The sequence below is a fragment of the Perognathus longimembris genome, chromosome 28 (assembly GCF_023159225.1).
Source record: "Perognathus longimembris pacificus isolate PPM17 chromosome 28, ASM2315922v1, whole genome shotgun sequence".
Lineage (NCBI taxonomy): Eukaryota > Metazoa > Chordata > Mammalia > Rodentia > Heteromyidae > Perognathus > Perognathus longimembris.
The window spans coordinates 98,432,651-98,450,216 of record NC_063188.1 but is presented as its reverse complement, the minus strand read 5'-3'; the positions used below and the strand labels follow the sequence as shown (position 1 = coordinate 98,450,216).

Genomic DNA, 17,566 nt, shown 5'->3' with positions numbered 1-17,566 from the left:
TCTGTATATAACTGGATAAGGTATGAGAAACTGAGTTGTTGAGTCTTCCTTTTGGTATGGCCCCAGACACTAAGTAGATAAGGTGTCATTCTCAAATTCTGATGATTTGAATGCTTTTCATCATGTGAATGAGTGTCACTGGGGCAGGATCTCCCCCAGGGATATGCTTTGCAAGCATTGGCCTTTTAGTCATTATAGTGGATCTCCTGGCATTTAGTACACGGGAACCAAGAATGTTTGTTGTTTGTGAGACATTCTTTTTGGGGGTGGAGGGAGGTGGTCCTGGGACTTGAACTCAGAGCCTCCCATTCTTCCTTCTCTCTCCCTCCATCTTGAGACACTCTTCTAGTTCTAGCTTTTTGGTTTTTTTGCTGGTTAATTGGAGTTAAGAGAGTCTCCTGGGCTGGGGGCTGGGAATGTGGCTTCGTGGTGGAGTGCTTGCCTAGGATGCATGAAGCCCTGAGTTTGATTACTCAGCACCACATAAACAGAAAAGGCTGAAAGTGGCATTGTTGTTCAAGTGGTAGAGCACTAGCCTTGAGCAGAGAGAGGCTCAGGGACAGAGCCCAGGCCCCAAATTCAAGCCCCAAGACTGGCCAAAAAAACTCTCCTGGGCTGGCTTCAAACTCTCATCCTCAGATTTCAGCCTCCTGAGTACTAGGATCAAAGGTGTGAGCTACCAGCACCCAGTAATAAATGACATTCCTGCAAGGAAGACTTTTACCACATCTGAAGAATCAATTTGTAATTATCTGAGCTTAACCTTCTTTTACATGTAAATCAATGTCCTTGTCCTTTCTGTTTTCCTTGTTAGAAAATGGTGTGTGTGTGTGTGTGTGTGTGTGTGTGTGTGTGTGTGTGTGCGCGTGCTAGTCCTGAGGCTTGAAACCAGGGGGCCTAGGTGCTGTCCCTGAGCTTTTTTTACTCAGGACAAGCATTTTACCACTAGAGCCACAGCTGCACTCCTGGCTTTTGGGGGGAGGGAGTAGTTAATCGGGGTTAAAAGTCTCTCAGACTTTGGGCTGTCTTCGAACCATGGTCTTTAGATCTTAGCCTCCTGCATAGTTAGGATTATAGATGTGAGCCACTGGCGCCTAACTCAAAACTTATTTTCAAAATTATGAAATACTTTTGCAAATTCAAATGTCCTTCTTGGGAAGAACCCACACTTATCTTCTTTGTATAATTCCAATTTTAGTATATTGCTGTTGAAGCAAGCCTAACTCAAAAGTATTTTTGTATGGTTTTAATATACATGGAATTTTCCAGGAATGGAACTACTATGTAAATTGAAAGGAGTGTGTGTTTTGTTTGGAATGTTTCCAAGAATGGCTTAATGGTCTAGAAAACCACACCAATGACATCAATGCCATTTATGGGTTGTATGGGATATCTTCCATTGGCCCTTTCCATACTGACTTTACCCTTCTTTCCCTGCTCTGTGCCCAGGAAGGCACTGGATCAACACAGTTTCTTACTCTTCCATGTCTGGGATGGTTCTCTCAATGCAAAGCATGGGCAGGAGATCAGAATGACAGAAGAAGGGGGAGTTAGGCCACATGCTAAACCATGAGGAGCTAGGTTGGATGTCAACAGCGGCCTTCCAGTTGAGCCCAACCAGTGAGTACATTTGGATGGGAGGTGGTCGGAGGGTATAAGGGAAGATGCATGAAGCGGTGCCTCTGACTTCACTGCTGTTCCTCCTGGCTTCCTTCTCCTTTAACCCAGGTGTATGGCCTTCTGAAGAATTGCCTTATGACTGACTGGTTAATAGAGAAAAGGGTCAGGCATGGTTTATGCACTGTTTTCGTGATACCATCTGGAAATGCATTCTAACCTCTGAAAGGCAATGATGAAGACAGAGATAGTCCCAGGGGCAAAACTTTAGGCGGTGTTTCATGACTGGTTTATGTGGAAGGAGACATGACTGATTTTCTCTGCAGGCATAATAATATGGTTGAGAGATACAGTGTCCCATGGCCTGAAGTGTTTGTCCCTTGCTTGTTCTATTGGAGTATGCTAAGAATGCAAGGTTGTGACTGCTGTTTACCTGGACTATTTCTCAGGGCTACATTGCAAAGAGCTTCCGTGAGAGATGAGGTGATATCTCCTTTGGGGACAAAGAAGAGGCTTGCTTAAAAAGATGATTTGAATTTTTCAAGGCCCGTATTCCTTGCCTGGGGTCCAGCCATGCATGTCTCCACGCATGGACACCTGGGCCCCTGACCACCATGACTCTGTAGGGCCTGGACGCTTGTTGATCATGAGGCTTGCTCCGTGTGTTAGCACCCATGAAATGGAGACCTAGAGTTGAGAAAGGCTACCTTGTCAGTACAGAACCCAACAAATATTTGTTATACACTTGGCAGTCAGCTTGACAAGCTTTTTGGATATGAAGAGACCTGTTGCTGATTTTGCATTGAGAGGTAATACCTCTGGCTGGGCAGTCTATGGCTTATGCTGGTACTCGTAGCGACTCAGGAGGCTGAGATCTGAGGATGACAGACAGTTCAGAGCCAGTCAAGGCAGGAAATTCTGTGAGACTCCTATCTCCAATTAGCCGGCAAAAAAAAAAAAAAAAAAAGCCAGAAGTGGAGCTGTGACTCAAGTGGTAGAATGCCAGTCTTGAGTGAAAAGTTTTATACTCTATAGTGCTAATGGTGCATGTAGTTCCAATAAAACAAACCACAAAATTCCGTATTCTTGTCCTTTTTTTCTACTCATACTATACATGAATAACATTACAAGTGTCATTTTCAGTATTTTCAACTTTTTTTTTTTTTTTTGGCCAGTCCTGGGCCTTGGACTCAGGGCCTGAGCACTGTCCCTGGCTTCTTTTTGCTCAAGGTTAGCACTCTGCCACTTGAGCCACAGCGCCACTCCTGGCTGTTTTCTGTATATGTGGTGTTGGGGAATCGAACCCAGGGCCTCATGTATACGAGGCAAGCTCTCTTGCCACTAGGCCATATCCCTAGCCCCTATTTTCAACTTTTTATAATACTAGTTTGTCCATTTCTTTTCTTTTTGCTGGTCCTGGGGATTGAACTCTGGGCCTGGGTGCTGTCCTGAGCTTCTTTTTTGCTCAAGTCTAGCACTCTACCACTTGAGCCACAGTTCCACTTTTGACCTTTTCTGAGTAGTTTATTGGAGATAAGAGTCTCAGGACTTTTCTGCCAGGGCTGTTTCGAACCATGGTCCTTGGATTTCAGCCTGCTGAGTAGCTAGCATTATAGGCATGAGCTACTGACTCCTGGCTTTCCTTTCTTTCTTTCCTTTTTTTTTTTTTTTTGTCAGTTGTGGGGCTTGCTTGAACTCTGGGCCTGGGCACTGTCTCTGAACTCTTTTGCTCAACCACTTTGAGCCACAGCTCCACTTCCGGTTTTCTGGTGGTTAACTGGAGACAAGAGTCTCTTGGACTTTCTTGCCCCAGCTGGCTTTCTTTGAATTGCAATCCTCCGATCTCAGCCTCCTGAGTAGCTAGGATTACAGGAATGAGCCACAGGTGCCCCGCCTTCCTTCCTTTCTTTATTTTTACCGCTAAGCCACATTCCCAGCCCTTCCTTTCTTTTTAAATGTATTTTTTCCTGCCAGTCTTGGGGTTTGAACTCAAAGTCTGAGCACTGTCCCTGGGCTGCTTCGTCTTTTTTTTCTTTTGGCCAGTCCTGGGGCTTGGACTCAGGGCCTGAGCACTGTCCCTGAGCCTATTTGTGTTCAAGGCTAGCACTCTACCACTTGAACCACAGCACCACTTCTGGCTTTTTCCATATATGTGGTGCTGAGGAATGGAACCCAAGGCTTCATGTATACAAGGCAAGCACTCTACCACTAGGCCATATTCCCAGCCCCACCTGCCTCTTGTTTAAATTTTAAAACAATTATCTTTTATTTTGTCAGTCCTGGGGCTTGAACTCAGGGCCTGAGCACTGTCCCTGGCTTCTTTTTGCTCAAGGCTACCACTCTACTACTTGAGTCACAGTGCCACTTCTGGCCTTTTCTGTTTATGTGGTACTGAGGAATTGAACCCAGGGCTTCATGCATGCTAGATAAGCACTCTACCCATAAGCCACATTCGCAGCCCTGTTTTTTTTTTTCTGCCAGTCCTGGTCTTGAACTCTGGGCCTGGGCACTGTCCCTGAGCCCATTTGTGCTCAAGGCTAGCACTCTACCACTTGAACCACAGTGCTACTTCCAGCTTTTTCTGAGTAGTTTATTGGAGATAAGAGTCTCATGGACTTTTCTGCAAGGGATGGCTTTGAACCCCATCCTCAGATCTCAGCCTCCTAAGTAGCTAGGGTTACAGGTGTGAGCCACCAGCGCCCAGCTTCAGATTTGTTTTTATTCCTCTCATTTCTAAATCATGGAATTCTAACATCTGCTCTAGAAAACCACAAGCCTTCTTCATATGGTGTAAGACACCCTAGCAAGAGTTAGGTGCCAGTGACTCATTCCTGTAACCCTAGCTACTCAGGAAGCTGAGATCTGAGGAACTTGGCTTAAAATCAGCCCCAGGCAGAAAAGTCCATGAGACTCTTATCTCCAATTAACACTAAAAGCCAGAAGTGAAGCTGTGTTTCAAGTGGCAGAGTGCCAGCCTTGCAAAAAAGTGAAAGGACAAGCCCTGTGTTCAAGCCCCAGTACCAGTACCAGTACACACACACACACACACACACACACCGTTTATAATTATTTTTCTGTATATTACTTAATCTATTTCCCTAGTAATAGTATTTAATTTTTGTTTCCATGTTCTAAAAGCTATACATTCTTATGAGTTTTCCTTAATGACTAAGTGAATTGAAAATTTGTGTGCACACCAAAACCTGAATTTAAATGATTATAGTTTCCACATTCATGCAAAAAAAACCACAGAAACAACTAAGCTGTCCTTTACAAGATGAATGACTAAAGAATCTACAGCACTATGTGCAAAGAAAATTAGTCATCAATCAAAAGGAAAGATTGGGTCTGGGTGCCAGGGGCTCACACCTGTAATCTTAAACTGCTCAGGAAGCTGAAATCTGAGGATTGCAGTTCAATTCCAGCCTGAGAAGAAAAGTCGCCAAGAGACTCTTATCTCCAATTAACCTCTCAAAAACCAGATGTGGAGCTGTGATTCAAAGTGGTAGCGCTCTATCTGGGAGCAAAAGAGCTCTGGGAAGATGACCAGGTTCAAGCCCCAGGACCTACAAACAAACAAACAAAAAAACAACAGAAGATCAGATTCACTCAACAATTGCCACGAATTTTTTGTTGTTGTTGTTAGTTGTGAGGCTTGAACTCATGGCCTGGGCCCTGTCCTTAAACTATTTTTGCTCAAGGCTAGCAATTTACCACTTTCAGCCACAGCTCTACTTTCAGTTTCTTGGTGGTTCATTGGAGATAAGAGTCTCATGGAGGGGCTGGGAATATGGCCTAGTGGCAAGAGTGCTTGCCTCGTATACATGAAGCCCTGGGTTTGATTCCTCAGCACCACATATATAGAAAACGGCCAGAAGTGGCGCTGTGGCTCAAGTGGCAGAGTGCTAGCCTTGAGCAAAAAGAAGTCAGGGACAGTACTCAGGCCATGAGTTCAAGGCCCAGGACTGGCAAAAACAAACAAAAAAACCTTGGTCTGGGAATATGGCCTAGTGGCAAGAGTGCTTGCCTCGTATACATGAAGCCCTGGGTTCGATTCCTCAGCACCACATATATAGAAAACGGCCAGAAGTGGCACTGTGGCTCAAGTGGTGAAGTGCCAGACTTTGAAGCCAGGCCCCATTTTACCACGTGAACCCCATTTTAGAATCGAACCCTGAGCCAATCAGATTTGTACCTGTATCCTAATCTTGCTTGTTTGAACACCTGATTGTTGTAACTTTGTTTTTGCCTTTATAAGCCCTGTGGAATCACAGCTTGGGGCTTCCTCCTAACCTCCGCTGTGTCGGTGGGTAGGACGAGGCCCGAGTTGCAGCTCGCTTAAATAAAGCCTTGCCTTGCTTTTGCATTTCGGAATGTCTGGGTCTCGGTGGTCTTCTTGGTGGTAGTCTCACGACTTGGCACAACAGTGGCAGAGTGCTAGCCTTGAGCAAAAAGAAGCCAGGGATAGTGCTCAGGCTGTGAGTCCAAGGCCCAGGACTGGCCAAAAAAAAAAAAAAGAGTCTTATGGACTTTTCTGCCTGAGCTGGCTTTGAACCACTATCCTCAGATCTTAGCCTCCTAAGTGGCTAGGATTACAGAGGTGAGTCACCGGCTCCTGGCTTTGTTATTTTTATGATTATTATTGTAAAGGCGATGTACAGAGGGGTTACAGTTTCATATGTTGGGTAAAGAGTATTTATTTTTGGACAATGTCGCCCCTTCCCTTGCGCTCTCCCAGTTTTCCCTCCTGTTCCCACCCACAACTTGTATAGCTCATTTTCTACAGTGTCCAGTGATTACCACTGCTGCATTTCTTCACTCTTGGTTCCTCCACTTCTGTGCCTCCCCTTACACCAGGATCCTTGTTTTCATATGGATAATCCCAGATATTTTTGTCTCAAGATCCTTAGTATAATTTTTGCCCTATAGGATACAGTTCACAGGACTCTGAGAGTAAGACATAGATAATTTTGTAGGTTATAATTCAGCCTAGAACAGGATTAAAAAGAGATGGGGGCTTGGAATGTGGCTTAGTGGTAGAATGCTTGCTTAGCATGCATGAAGCCCTGAGTTCGATTCCTCAGCACCACATAAACAGAAAAAGCCAGAAGTGGCGCTGTGGCTCAAGTGGTAGAGTGCTAGCCAACCAGGGACAGTGCTCAGGCTCTGAGTCCCAAGCCCCAGGACTGGCAAAAAAAAGTAAAAAAAAAAAACAAAGAGAGAGAGAGAGAGAGAGAGAGAGAGAGAGAGAGAGAGAGAGAGAGAGAGAGAGAGAGAGAGAGAGAGAGATGGATGTTGCTAAAGGTAGGGGTAAAGAGAAGGCTTGAGGACATAATATGCTATTGCAAGGGTGGTGGTGGGTTGCACTGCTCAAAACCCATGGAGTGGTATATAAGAAGGAGTGAACGTTAGTCAGGTGCTGGTGGCCTGTGATCCTTAGCTACTCAGGAGGCTGAGATCTGTGGATTGTGGTTTAAATCCGGCAGCAGTAGGAAAGCCTGTTAGATTCTTTTTTTTTTTTTTTTTTGTCAATCACGGGGCTTGAACTCTGGGCCTGGGCCCTGTCCCAGAGCTCTTCTGCTCAAGACCAGTGCTCTACCACTTTAAGTTACAGAGCCACTTCTGGTTTTCTGGTTAATTGGAGATAAGAGTCTGTCCCAGAGTGTCTTGCTTGGGCTCGCTTTGAATTGTGATCTTCAGAGCTCAGCCTCCGGAGTAGTTAGGATTACAGGCCTAAGCCACCAGCGCCTGACTCTGTGAGATTCTTTATCTCCAATTAATTACTCAAAAGATCTCAAAGTGGAGCTGTTGTGCAAGTGGCAGAGAGATAACTTTGAGCAAAAAAGCTTAGGGACAGTGCCCAGGCCCTGAGTTCAATCCCCAGGATTGGCACACAAAAAAAGTGAATGTTACTGTATGAAATTGAAAAACAAATTACCCTGATTGTCAGTGGTCAGTGTTCTCAGGATGGAATACAGAGGATAAAATAGAACTTAATTACACTTGGAAGACCTTATGCTAAGTGAAATAAGTCAGGCACAGAAAGACAAATGCTGCATGATCTCACTCATGTGGACTGTAAAAAAATGTTTTTGGCAGTTTGATCTCAGTGTCTCAGTTTGGACTCTCTTGTATCTCTCTTGTCTTGTGGACTGAACTCCTGACCTCATACTTTATTAGCAAGCTCTCTACTACTTGAACCACATTCCAATCTTTTGGCTTTTAGGTTTTTTTCCAGGTAAGTTCTCTCTCTCTCTCTCTTGCTTTTGTCCTAACTGGCCTCTAGCCAAAATTCTCTTACCTTTGCCTTCTGCCTATCTGTGTTTATAGACATGCACTACCAAGCTTTTTAATTAGCATTAGATCAATATTGGCTTGGGTTTTATTTGGGGGGGGGGGCGATTGTTTCTTTTTTCTTTTTTGAAGTACTGGATTTTGAACTCAAGGCTGCTTATTGCTAGGCAGATACTCAACCGATGAGTCACATCTCCAGCCCTCTGGCTTATTCTTGAGATAGGATATCTTAAAAAAAAATTGGGAGCAATATTGGGTTTGAACTCAGAGTCATGCTTTCAGCCTTGGATTTTACTTCCCACCCGGGCATGTAGCTGAGCTGTGATGTGCCTTCTTCAGGCTTCCCCTAGTTGAAGGGATGACAGAAACATACTACTTTGTCTAGCTTCCCTCCATAAAGACAAAATCTAAAGGGCTTTTTCTACCTGGGTTGGCCTGAAACCTTGATCCTCCCAAGCTCAGCCTCTCAAGTAGCTAAGACTACAGCTGTGAACTTGTCAATTTTGAAAAGGTTAAAAAATGGTGATAAGCATGTACTCAAACTTATTTGATCCATTCCAATGTACTGCAATTATTCTTATTAATACCTAAATGATCTAGGTTGTGACTAGTGAGAACTTTTTTTTTTGGCCAGTCCTGGGGCTAAACTCAGGGCTTGAGCACTGTCCCTGAGCTTCTTTTTGCTCAAGGCTAGCACTCTACCACTTGAGCCACAGCACCACTTCCGGCTTTTTCTGTATGTGTGGTGCTGAGGAATTGAATCCAGGGCTTCATGTATGCTAGGCAAGCACTCTACCACTAGGTCATATTCCCAGCCCTAGTGAGAACTTTTTAATGGCTTGTGGGTTCTTTGGACAGGAACCTGACAAATATCCTTTAAAAAATATTTTTTTTGCCATTAAAGTATCTTGTAAACTCCGGCCTCTATAATCTTAGCTACATAGGAGTCTGAGATGCAAGGATTTTTGCTTGATTCAAAGCTCGATCAGGCAAGAAAATTGAGACTTGTACCTCCAATTAACCACCAAAAGCCAGAAGTGGGCTATAGGCTCAAGTGGTAGAACACTAGCCTTGATCACAAAAGCTCAGGAACAGCACCTAGACCCTGAATTGAAGACCCTCCCCCCCAAAAAAAGTATCTTGTACATTCCAGGAGCAGGGATGTGTGGCTGTATTCTCAGTTACTTGGGAAACTGAAGCAAGAGGCTAGTGAACTTGAAGCCAGCCTGGACTTTATAGGAAAACTCTTTACAAAACCCAGCTATTTTTGTGTTACTAGAATGGTTCCTAAGTACAAATAACAAATGGAAACATTTATTTATGAAAATCGAATCGTCAACCTTGATTTTAAAAAAGCAATATGTGAGTCTATGGCATTTGAACCAAAAACATTTTCCCATTGCATCACCACCAGCTCTGTGGGATAGAAGCTAACTCTGAGAAGACGAATCATGAGAATGGGATAAATCCCATGATAGGGCTAAGGTTTCACTCTGGGACGCCGAGACCTTAGTATCTTTCATCACCTACAGCTCTGGGTTACAGAAGCTGAATTCCAGATAACTGCGGGTAGAAGATTGGATCTCCTTTTCCCTTCCGGCCTCCACCTAAGGGCAGAAGACCTACTGCTGGGAGAGCAAGCTGGGACTAAGCCCTGGCCACACTCCTACTTCAGCTTGCTCACAAGGCACAGATTCCATTCCAAGAGGAGCTAGATAAGAAGATCAGGGCTAGTATTTCCACTCAGGACCCCTCATGTTAAGCAAGCTTAAAAACAGGTCACCATCTTCTGCCCTCTCCTCACCTCAGGTCATGGGGCAGAGCATCTGCTAAGGGAAAAGCAGGCCAAAGAACAGAAAGCTCTAAGAGGGCCGACTGTATTTGTGAGAGAGCTTGGCAAAGTTCAGGCTTAAAAAAAGCGTTGCCAAAAATAATGGAAGTCCCATAGATGCAGTGGGCTCACGCCTGTAATCCTAGCTACTCAGGAGGCTGAGATCTGTGGATCATAGATGGAAGCCATCCAGGGCAGAAAACTCTAGGAGACTTATCTCCCATTAACCAGCAACAAGCCAAAAGTGGAGCTCAAGTGCCATTCTTGAGCACAGAAGTTCAGGGACAATTCCCAAGCTCTGAGTTCTATCTCCAGTTTGGACAAAAATGAAAAACAAAAAAAAAAATGGAAGTCTTGATAGTGAGTGGTTAAAAGTAGGCTAGAAGCTCCTTGACATTTGTAATACCAAGTAATATGGTAGAATAGATACAAGTTTAACACAAACAAACAGGGAGCCACAAGTAAAGATTCTCAGGTGGGAACAAGCCTCAAAAATTAGCAACATCTTGCCCCTGAAAAAGGGATTGGTTTTAATTGGTTTAAGCTGTGCAGCAATTTATACCCTAGCAATGTCAAAACAGAGTAATCAGCTAGAAATTATGCCATTGCAGGTAAACTAGCTAGTAGCTTAACAGGGAAACAAAGCACTCAGCTACAGGCCTGATGTTCATAGAGACTGTATCTGTACTAAGGATGTGGCCTCAGGGGAAAATGGGAGCGACTCCACATTGTGTGGGAACTCTAATTTTATAAAATTTCCCAGCTAAATCCCTGAACAAATAACAGCAGACCCTAGAGGTAGAGGAGAATCAGAATCCAGATTTGCTATAAAATAGTCTCTAAATTGTCCAGTTTTCCACAAATAGTCTAAGATATACAAGAAAACAAGTGTGACTCATATAGAGAGGGGAAAAAGCATGCAATAGAAATTACCTTTGCAGGGTGGTCTGTCTTCTGATGCCATAATGAAATACTTGACATCAGATAACCTATAAAAAATAGAAGTTGAGCTGGGCACTCGTGGCTCATGCTTGTAAGTAATCCTAGCTACTCAGGAGGCTGGGATCTGAGGATCGGGGTTCAAAACCAGCCGGATCAGGAAAGTCCTTGAGACTCTTATCTGCAATAGACTACTCAGAAAAATCCTGAAATGTCCCTGTGACTTAAGTTGTAGAGGTTCAGGGATAGTGCCTGGCCCTGAGTTCAAGCTCCAAGACTGGGAAAAATTAAAAAAAAAAGAGTTGGCCAGGCATTTGTGGCTCATGCCTGTAATCCTAGCTACTCAGGAAGCTGAGATTTGAGGATCGTAATTCAAAGCAAGCCCAGACAGAAAAGTGCCTGAGACTCTTATCTCCAATTAACCACCAAGAAACTGGAAGTGGAGCTGTGGCTGAAAGTGGTAGAGTGCTAGCCTTGAGCAAATACAGCTCAAGGATAGCCCCTAAGCACTGAGTTCAAGCCCCTTGACTGACCAAAAACACAAACCAAAAAAAACCCAAAAACCCAGAAGCTGATTTGATTCCCAGTGTTAAGGGCAGGGAGTCCAAGGCCACAGTGTCTGCCTTTTTTTTTTTTTTTTCAAAATAGCAGTCATGTGACAAAACAGCAAGTAAGTGCTAGCTTAGGCCTTTTTTATTTTTCTTCATATAAAGTTACCCTGATGACCTTATTCAAGCCTGATTACCTCCCAAAGACACCACCTCCAAATGTCAAGGAAAATGAATTTGGGGATTAAGTTTCTAAGGCATCAACAAATTCATATAAAGAATAAAGTGACTTCAAACCCAAGCAGAATCTTCTCTTATTTTATTGGTTGCAGGATCCTCCGCAACCCCCCCCCCCCCTCCCGGCCAGTGCCTTCTAGTGAAGAATTGTTACCAAACTGGGCACCAGTGGCTCACGCCTGTAATCCTAGCTACACAGGAGGCTGAGATCTGAGGATTGTGATTCAAAGCCAGCCCAGGCACGAAAGTCTGTGGGACCCTTGTCTCCACTAAACTACTAAAAAGACAGAAGTAGAGCTATGGCTCATGTGGTAGAACATTAGTCTTGAGCAAAAGAAACTCAGGGACAGAGCCCCAGGCCCTGAGTTCAAGCCCCAGAACTGGCACACACAAAAAAGAATTGCTGCCAAATGTGTTTACGTGTAGGCAGTTTATTCTCCCCAGAATGTGGCAAGTTCTTTCATTCTGAAGATACGGATCTTTCTCAAGCTTAGGTAAGTCATTTTTTTCTAGAATATCTGTCACTGCTGACTCCCTTGGCTAGAACAGCAAGTCCTGTTCTGTGCACCAGCACATGGCTCTCTACTCCCCATCTCTTCCATCTCCGCCACTCTCTTCCCCACTCCAGAACGCTGGGGTTCCTTGGGACTTGGCCTTGGCAGAATTCTCCTATCCACACAAGAGCAGTGAACTAAGGCTTGTGCTGCGCCCAGCCTTCCTGAGCCTGATGAGGCTCAAGGGAGGAATCTAAGCCTCTGGTGGCCAGAAGGCCGGCCGCTCTCTCTTGGCCACCTGATTGATGGAGGGGGTTCAGCCATTCCCAGGCCCCCATGGTCTGGCGCAAGCAATGTGTCACACACCAGTGTGTGTCACTCTGTGTGGAGCAAAGCCCTGAGGGATCTCAGAACCCCCTGCTGCTAGGAGCTCAAACCAGAGGGCAAAGAGCATCATGGGAGAGCTTGCTGGCAATGCAGACTCTCAGGCCCCATCCTGGACCCTGGATTAGAGTTAGCACCCCCCAGGACTTTGTGCACATCCAAATATGAGAAACCATGCTTAGAGCACAGGCTCAGTTTAACCCTTTCATTCAGAATCCAGTATTTTTCTACCCACCAAGTCGTTCTTCAGTGTTCACCGGCCCAGATCATGGAAACCTCTGACCCTTCTTGGTACACTTGCTTTATTTTCATGGGAACTCTCCCCTTCATATAATATTACTCCAATGTAGGGCTCTCCTAACAAGCATAGGAGTCTTGCTTGAGTGCACAAGTCAGAATCAACTGAAATTTTAATTTTACTCTGTCAGACTCCTGCTGTGTCCTTGGCTGGCCTCACCTTTGAGAGAATTACAAAACTTCTCCACAGTTCTGCCAGATGCTTCTTCCTGTTTTGTTCTCAATTTGGGGTGTTTATTTCTTTTGCTTGATGTCTGTATGCTAAAAGAAATAAATAAGCAGAAAAGATTTGTGGTTCATTCAAGAACAGGGTCTGCTCCAAATTTGTTCCATATGATATTTTCTGACTAGGAATTCTTCCATCCTATAATTAGCGACTACATTTTTTGCCCTAAAGCATGCTGTTAAATTATCACTTCTTTTAGCATATTTGTTTAATAGTTTTTTGAGGAAAAGTCACTATGTCATAAAATAAAAGAATCTTTATACAGAAGGTGCTATACTTTTCAACAGCTGTTTTGTAAAAGTTGCTAATTGGAAGGCCTTTATGTAAGTTAGTAATATATTGTATTATATGTTACATATATTATTCAGAACAGTGTTATTATAAATTTAGGTTGTCTAGTGTTGTCAATGAACGAACTCTGTTACCCATCTCTCACAAAAGCACAGGCATTGAGAGTACATGTTGAAAGTTTCACAACATTTTTAGCAATTTTTTTTGTGTCTGTGCCAGTACTGGGAGTCTTGAACTCTGGGGTTCTTGCTGTGCCTTGGCTTTGTTTGCTCTTAGCTGGTGCTCTACCATTTGAGCCATGCTTTTAGTTCTCACTTTTTGCTGCTCAGTTAGAGTTAAGAGACTCTCAGATTTGTGTGTTTGATCTGGCTTCAAGCCTTGATCCTCAGATCTCAGCCTCTTGAGTAGCTAGGATTATAGATATGAGCTACCAGTGCCCAGCTTCCGACTATGTAATTTTATCTACTACCCTAAATAGTAAAAAAAAAAAAAAAAGCATTGTATTTGTGTGTGTGTGCTGGTCCTGGGGCTTTAACTCAGGCCCTGGGCACTGTCCTTGTGTTCTTTTTGTTCATGGCTAGCCAGTTGAGCAACAGCTTTAATTCTGACTTTGTGGTGCTTAGCCTCAAACTGCCATCCTCAGATCTCAGCATCTTGAGGAGCTAGGATTACAGGTGTGAGCTAAGAGTGCCAGCCCCAAGTTACATTTGAAAAGGGCTCTCATAGTCAGATCAGTGTATAATAGGTTGGAGTGTGTGTGTGTGTGTGTGTGTGTGTGTGTGTGTGTGTGTGTGTATGTATGTAATATACTGAGATTGAAACTCAGGGTCTCAAGCCCTCGGCCCAGGAAAGTTTTTAAAAGGCTAGTGTTGGGCTGGGAATATGGCCTAGTGGCAAAGTGCTTGCCTCGTATACATGAAGCCCTGGGTTCAATTCCCAAGCACCACATATATAGAAAACGGCCAGAAGTGGCGCTGTGGCTCAAGTGGCAGAGTGCCAGCCTTGAGCAAAAAGAGGCCAGGGGCAGTGCTCAGGCCCTGAGTCCAAGGCCCAGAACTGGCAAAAAAAAAAAAAAAAGAAAAAGGCTAGTGTTACACTGAAGATGGTTTAAGCAGTTCCTGATAGCAAGCATCCTTTCTGGATTCAAGAAATCAAAGTTGTTGGGCAGTAGTGGCTCACTCCTGTAATCCTAGCGACTCTAGAGAAACTTAGTTCAAAGCCAGCTTAGGGAAGCCAAGTCTGTGATACTCTTCTCTGATTACTTACCAAAAAAAGCTGGAAATGGAGCTGTGGCTCAAGTGGTAAATGCTAACCTTGACTAAAATAGCTCAGGGATAAGGCCCAGGCCCCGAGTTCAAGCCCAAGCATTAGTACACACACACACACACACACACACACACACACACACACACACTACTGTGGAAATAACAATGATATGAATTTCAAACATGCCAATGTGGAGCATATATCAGTCTCCTCCATTCCACACTTTGCATAATAAAGGACTCAGCCCATCTTTGAGGTAACCACAGATACCATTTTCAATCAGCCAGCATAAAACCCAGCTGGGCCGTAGGCATGGCTGGAGAGGTAGAACGCCAGGTATGAGCAAAACAATTGAGCAAGCACTCTGAGTTCAAGCCCTGGTACCAGCACAAAAGCAAGGAAGGTAACAAACAAAAAACTGACCTAGAGGTTAAGAGAACAGCAACATAGTAAAGCAAGTCAACCAAATTCCAGGGCCTGAATTCAAACCTCCCTAATGAAAGGCTAAAAAAGAACAATGGAGTTATTAGGTTGCTATCACAGTTCAGGCTAAATCCAGCTTGAATATACTCAGACCCAGTTAATATTATGGTTATGGAAAAAAGATTGCCTTAAGAAATTCAAAGTACTTAGTGGGAACAAATCAAAGCATTATTTTCTTTCTTTTCTCTCTCAGTTTTCCAATAAACCTTTTTCTGTGAGAAGACTGCTTGGCTGCCTTGTCTCTATCCTACTCCATTAAATGAAATAGGAAATAAACTAAAGTAAAATAAGAACAAATGAGAATCCAGTAGTCGAGGCATTCATCAGCTCAATAAAGAAATTTGGCCAGCAAATAGGAATCCTACTATTGTAAAAAGCCCTCCTAGTGACAAAAAGTACATATGACGACTCACTGTGCTGTTGGATAATTTGTGAGGTTCATCTATGAGTTCATTTCCTATTGGAAATAGGAGGGCAGTTATGAAGAAAAGATATTCCAGCAAATTCTAATTGTTGAGCCATGGGAACCTACCAGCAAACCATATATGAATCTATGAAGTGAGTCCTATGGTAATAATTTTTTTAAAAAATTAGTCTGTAGTGGGAGGAGCCTAGGTGGGATGTACATCCGGGTCTCTTCAGTGGGTTGTTCTACCTACCCTCACTGCACTAGCTCCACAGCCTCAGAGCGTCGCTGGACTCCGGTCGATCCAGTCGTGTTTCGGGAGCTGGTGATCGTGAAGATAGATAGCAGCGAAAGGGACCTTCTGCGGCGACGGTCAGTTTATCTACCTTTCCAGCCTGCTCCCCTCATCCCTACCTTGGACCCCCAAACCTGGGTGGGCTGCTGACCCAGGTGTCCCACCTTAAGAGCCATTTCTATGTGGGGGGAACCCGTGCTTGTCACCAGCACCCCGTAATTCTCTCATACCCTCTCAGACCTCTGAGCACCCCTCCCATGTTCCACACTCCCGAGACCAGCAATCACTGCCCTTCGTGGAACTCGGATGGCCTTAGTTTTGAAATAGTATCTCACTTTTGCTCAGAGTCCGTGGGTGGATGGTGATCCTCCTATTTTGTACTTGCCGCCATGATTGGGATAGTGGACCCACGCCACCAAGCCATTTTTTTCCCCACTCAGATAATTTCATGAACTTAAAAAAAATGTGTTGTTTTCCTGAGGCTGACCTGGAACTTTGTTCCTTCTGACTGAATTCAGCCTCCGAATATCTAGGATTACAGATGTGAGCTACTCTGTGCCTGGCTTATTTATTTTTCTCATTTACCAGAATTCATTTGGATGAACATTATTTTATATGATCAGAGGCACAGAGGCATTCTAAAAATTTTTTTTTAATATTTTATTTAGGCTGGGTGCCAATGTCTCTTGCCTGTAATTCTAGCTATTCAGGAGGCTGAGGATCACAGTTCGAAGCCAGCCCTGGCTTCGAGATTCTTATGGACCTAACACTTATCTCCAATTAACCACCTAAAACCTGGAAGTTGACTTGTGGCTCAAAGTGGTAGAGCATCAGCTTTGAGAGAAAAAAAAAAGCCCCCCTGAGCCCCCAAAAAAACCCAACAAAAAACGCACAAGGACAGCTTCCAGGTCTGGAGTTCAAGCCACATGACTGGAAAAAATATATATTTACTTATTTATGACGCAATCTCCTTGCTTTGCCCAGACTGACCTCAGCCCTGAAGGGTACCCGGCCGTGAGAGGTTTGTGCTTTTTTTTTTTTCTTTCTGGGATTGGGGATGGAATCCAGGGCCAGGAAACAGCTACTCTTAGCTTTCACAGCTCAAGCCTAGGGCTCTGCCACTTGAACCATATCTTTCTCGCTGCTCCAGCTGTCTTTGAACCTTCATCCTTAGAGCTCAGGCCCCTGAGTCGCTAGCGTTATAGGCATGAGCCACAGGTACCAGGCTATGATGCTTTTTAAAATAAGAAAACTGGGGCTGAGAATATGGCCTCCAGTGGTAAAGTGCTTGCCTCACATATATGAAGGCCTGGGTTCGATTACTCAACTCCTCAGCACCACGTATTTAGAAAAAGCCAGAAGTGGCGCTGCAGCTCAAGTGGCAGAGTGCTAGCCTTGAGCAAAAAGAAGCCAGGGACAGTGCTCAGGCCCTGAGTCCACGCCCCAGGACTGGCCAAAAAAAAGAAAGAGAGAAAGAAAGAGAGAAAGAGAGAAAGAAAGAAAGAAAGAAAGAAAGAAAGAGAAAGAAAGAAAGAAAGAAAGAAAGAAAGAAAGAAAGAAAGAAAGAAAGAAAGAAAGAAAATGGGTCGGGCGCTGAGTTCAAGCCCAGTACAAGCGCGAAATAGTTTTAAATTAAAAAAAAACAACAACAACAAAATAGCACCAAAACGTTTTAAATTAAGAAAAAAAAAACAAACACCAAAGCCATGTGTAGAAGCTCACAACTGTAATCCATATATTTTCTTTTTTCGTTTCTTGTTTTCTCTCTTTCCTTCCTTTTTTCCTTCCTTTCCTTCTTTCTTTTTTTTTCTTTGTGGGCCAGTCTGGAGGGATGAACTCATGGCCTAGGCGTTGTCCCTGAGCTTTATTGCTCAAGTATAGTGCTCTACCACTTGAGCCACAGTTCCCCTTCTGGCTTTTTGGTGCTTTATTGGAGATAAAAGTTTCATGGAAAAGAT

The 17,566-nt window shown here is 44.0% G+C and overlaps 1 non-coding gene across 1 annotated transcript; it reads right to left on the bottom strand.

Moving 5' to 3' along the window:
- Nucleotides 1-1,114: 1,114 nt before the first annotated feature.
- Nucleotides 1,115-1,220, bottom strand: LOC125344384. Its single transcript, XR_007209512.1, has one exon. It is a non-coding gene; the product is annotated as a U6 spliceosomal RNA (small nuclear RNA).
- Between the last annotated feature and the right edge of the window lie 16,346 nt (nucleotides 1,221-17,566).